The sequence below is a fragment of the Macaca mulatta genome, chromosome X (assembly GCF_049350105.2).
Source record: "Macaca mulatta isolate MMU2019108-1 chromosome X, T2T-MMU8v2.0, whole genome shotgun sequence".
Taxonomy (NCBI): domain Eukaryota; kingdom Metazoa; phylum Chordata; class Mammalia; order Primates; family Cercopithecidae; genus Macaca; species Macaca mulatta.
Genome location: NC_133426.1, coordinates 91,270,146 through 91,274,852, shown reverse-complemented (window position 1 = coordinate 91,274,852; position 4,707 = coordinate 91,270,146). Strand labels below are relative to the sequence as shown.

The window sequence follows — 4,707 nt, the reverse complement described above, 5'->3', positions numbered from 1 at the left end:
CCTAACTATGCAAAGAAGGTTATAAAGAAAATATATTTTATATAAGAAAGGATCTCTCATGGTACACCCTTGGCCTAAAGTAAAATAACTTGTTGTTAAAAAAAAAAAATAAATGTTTAGGACAAGTCAAAAAGTCTTAGCATGTTGCAACTGGTCTATGTCATAAAAGAATTTATAAAAAGTAATTTATACAAGAAATATTGCACAATTTAAAGGTGAGTAGGCTTCCTTAATGCTTCATAAAATGCCAGTATGGCTGCTGGACCCGTGCTGAGGGGACTCTGGCCTCGCTGCACTCATGGCTTCTCCTAGCAAGGCAGTGATTGTTCCCGGGAATGGAGGCGGGGATGTGACCACCCACGGCTGGTATGGCTGGGTGAAAAAGGAGCTGGAGAAGATACCTGGTTTCCAGTGTTTGGCTAAAAACATGCCCGACCCAATTACAGCATGAGAGAGCATCTGGTTGCCCTTCATGGAGACAGAGCTGCACTGTGATGAGAAGACCATCATTATCGGCCACGGTTCTAGGGCCATCGCAGCCATGAGGTATGCAGAAACACATCGAGTATATGCTATTGTATTAGTGTCTGCGTACACATCAGACTTGGGGGATGAAAATGAGCGTGCAAGTGGATACTTCACCCGCCCCTGGCAGTGGGAGAAGATCAAGGCCAACTGCCCTTACGTTGTGCAATTTGGCTCCACTGACGACCCATTCCTTCCCTGGAAGGAACAACAAGAAGTGGCCGATAGGTTGGAAACCAAATTGCACAAATTCACTGACCGTGGCCACTTTCAGAACACAGAGTTTCATGAACTGATTACTGTGGTAAAGTCTTTGCTGAAAGTACCAGCATAGACTGTATGACTTTTGCTATTTCGCATCCCAATATAGGGGTAGAATAATATCTACTATCAGCCGATTACTAGACACATGAAACATCCAGTTAAGTTCCAAAAGTGCCTGAAAAACAAACACAAGTTTCAATGTTCAATCTAAGTTACAAATAGCGTTTCCATTTTCCATAGACTCTAAAACTCCCCAAATTGCTGTGAGCTACCACAGTATTTTCCTCATTTGGTAAGAAACGTAAGGACAGCTTAACTGCCCTTCTCTAACCAAAGTAAGTCAAAAATAGCACCCAGGTTTCCTGATTCCTACTCCTGAGTAAAACGAAACAGGTTTTATGTATGTTGCAGGTGTCGCACACTTTGCCTCTTTGAAATCAAACTTTTCTATTTCACTGGGGAAAGAAAACATGACTGAAAGTCCAGAGTGTTAGCTTAGAGCTCAAAATACTAGCTGCTGTTTCAAGCTGGCCCCGGACATTAAACCCAGACTAGGGCCTACACCTCTGACACTTGCCCCTGAGTCCTTCAGACATGTTGAGAGAGACTGAGACAGGAGTCTTCCAGAGTCAGGAAGGAAGGAGAAGCACAGCAATATACATACATAATATACGTATGACTGACTAGATTTGTTTGAGACAAGAGTGGTGGGATCAGGGCCATATGGAGAGCTCATGGCCTGTCTAAATTGTTGCTATGTGGAAATTGGGCAGAGTGTTACCAATTTTCTGATTTTTTGTGTGGAAAAAAAGGTCCAAATTATGGTTTTTAAATTTGGGGACTATATATATATACATACACACACATACAATCCATATACATATGAGTATGTAAGTTGGCAGTAAGAGTATACATCAAAAAATTTACAAATACTGCAAGACAAATAAAATCCAAGCCATCCATTTGTGACTACAGTCATAAGCATTAACTTAGCCAGGGGCTTTTAGATAATTATCTGTGAAGTCTGAGAAAAGACTAAGATAACCAAAATGAACATAATGTCAAAGGATGAAATCATGAGGACAATTTGGGTTTTGTTCCAAAGTCAAGTGCTTTTAAAAAGAACCTGTCCCTACTTCATGTTCTGTTCTATAGAGAACAGAACGTCCGTGGCCCTTTAGAGCTCTTTCAAGCACATTCCATTTTCTTCTGATCATACTTCCTCAAAAAGCCTTTTATTTGGCTGGGTGTGGTGGGTCATGCCTGTAATCCCAGCACTATGGGAGGCTGAGGTGGGTGTATTGCTTGAGGCCAGATGTTTGAGGCCAGCCAGGGCACATGGTGAGACCCCATCTCTACAGAATATTAAAAAATTAGCTGGGCATGGTGGTGCACGCCTGTAGTCCTAGCTACTTGGGAGGCTGAGGCAGGATTGCTTGAGCCCAGGAGTTTGAGCCTTCAGTGAGCTGCGATCCCGTCACTGTACTCCATCCTGGGTGATGGAGCAAAGAACCTGTCTCTAAAAAAAAAAAAAAAAAAAAAAAAAAAAAAAAAAAAAAAAAATTTAAATAAAGAAACCTACCCTTTCTCATTTCTCAACATTTTTTGGCTATTATGATCTCTAAGTGTTACTTCAAATAATTTCCAGTGAATCCACACTTGATGTTGCAGAGCCTGAATTTGCTGCAGAAATATAATTTCCTGTACTTCATGCCTAAAGGAGATTCAGAGCTATCACTTAAAACCAAAAGTCTTGGTTTTTAAATGTGCTTAGACAAAAAAAAAAAAAAAAAAAAAAAAAAAAAAAGAAAAAAATCAGGAAAGGTACCTAATCGTTTAACAGCAGTCATCTTTGGGGAATGGGCATTTTTGTAGGTACAGTGTGGTGGACGTCCTTCTTCTTATTTATTTTTTTTTTTTGAGACAGTGTCTTGCTCTGTCGCCCAGGCTGGAGTTCAGTGGCACAAATCTCAGCTCACTCTAACCTCCGCCTCCCGGGTTCGGGTGATTCTCACGTCTCAGCCTCCCAAGTAGCATGAACTGGGGGCGTGCGCCACCACGCCTGGCTAATTTTTGTATTTTTAGTAGAGATGGGGTTTCACCATGTTGGCTAGGCTGGTCTCGAACTCCTGGCCTCAGGTTATCCACCCACCTTGGCCGCCCAGAGTGCTGGGATCACAGGCATGAGCCACCATGCCTGGCCCCTTATTTTACTTTATCTTCCTAAGAGATTATTTGAATTTGTTACACTAAACATGTATTTTATAATAAAAAATAATTAAGATTTAAAACAATGTATTTGACTACTAAAAAGCAAATTAGATAAGTCAGTTGGATAATAATGTAGTTAAAGAGGCTGTTTAGCACGAATTTGACCAAATCTGTAGTCAAAGTTTGATTCTACTTGAATTTTTTGGAAATTTGCTGTTGTGTTTCTTACTCTTTGTCTTGTTCTCTGTGAAGTCCTTTTGTAAAAAAACAAACTTACACAATTTAGTTCACAAAACTTTGTTGACCTCTCTGTAGAAATGAAAACTAAATATATGTAATTGAGAAATAAAAAAAAATGCCACTATGACTCTTAACTGTACAACTTGCTCTCTTTACAGCTAGGTAAGGCCTGGAACACATGGAGGTAGATGCTGAAAAGAGTCAAACCTTATCTGCACTTCTGTCTGGGTCCTAGGCTCCACACCTAATATATAATTAAAATCCCAAACTTACCAAGGTTTCTACCGAAAGTTGCTAAAAGTTAACAGTGTAACATGTGCTTAAGACTACAAAAAACCAAATAGTTATACACTCAAAGTGTGTAAGAAAAGTAAAATGTGTTTTTGGTTAAAGATTATAAAAAGGCATGGAAATGTGGGGAGGTTTTTTGCCTAAAGGGCTAAAGGATTGTTTTAAGTTAGGATAAAGCTAAAGGTTTAAGCAAGATGTGGAAGGTTTGTGAAAAAAAAATTGTAAAAGAAATTCTGTGTGTAAACACAGAATATTGGCTAAAGTTAAAGGGGTATTCAGTTTTTCTGTGAACTGAACATTGGAATAAAAATGAAACAGGTTTTTCTTAAAGCAAAAACCTGTGTGTAATCTGCTCTTTAACACAAATTTGTAAAGGGTTGTAAAAGCCTTATAAAAATCTTACCTTATGTTCAAACTGATTAAAGGTAAATACATTTATCTATAAGGTTTTATTTAAAATTGGATTTGACATCAATAATGAACTAATGCAACAGTAACATTTGGCTTATTTGGTATAAAAATCATACAGGAAGCATTGTCAAATAGGAAATGGTGTTTGGTTTTCTTTGGGCTATATTTGTATAAATGTTATTGGTTTATGTTCCAAAATTATGGGAAACTCCTGTAATTCTAATATGACTTAGTGTATGTTATAATAATTATAATTGTTACATAAAATCATGTATGCCACAAAGGTAACCAAATTTTTTTTGTCTATCGTGTTTTTAACTGTGGCTGCCCTAAAATATTTGTCATCCACAAACAATTGTTTTCTTGTTTTATTTAAAAGGTAGTATATAATAAACTGTAGAACTCTATTAGACATTTTTTTTTTTTTGAGATGGAGTCTTGGTCTTGTCACCCAGGCTGGAGTGCAATGGCACGATCACTGCTCACTGCAACCTCCACCTCCCAGGTTCAAGCAATTCTCCTGCCTCAGCCTCCCAAGTAGCTGAGATTACAGGCACTCGTCACCACGCTTCGCTAATTTTTTGTATTTTTAGTAAAGACAGGTTTCACCATGTTGGCCAGGCTGGTCTTGAACTCCTGACCTCAGGTGATCCACCCACCTCGGCCTCCCAAAGTGCTGGGGTTACAGGCATGAGACACCACACCCAGCCTATTAGACATTCTTAAGTGCACTAAATGCCCACAAGAGAAAGCAGGAGATTTAAA

The 4,707-nt window shown here is 38.9% G+C and overlaps 1 pseudogene; it reads left to right on the top strand.

Annotated features, from left to right (window-relative positions):
• The first annotated feature begins 286 nt into the window (after positions 1–286).
• On the top strand, positions 287–1,287 carry LOC693469 (serine hydrolase RBBP9 pseudogene; annotated as a pseudogene).
• The last annotated feature ends 3,420 nt before the right edge of the window (positions 1,288–4,707 follow it).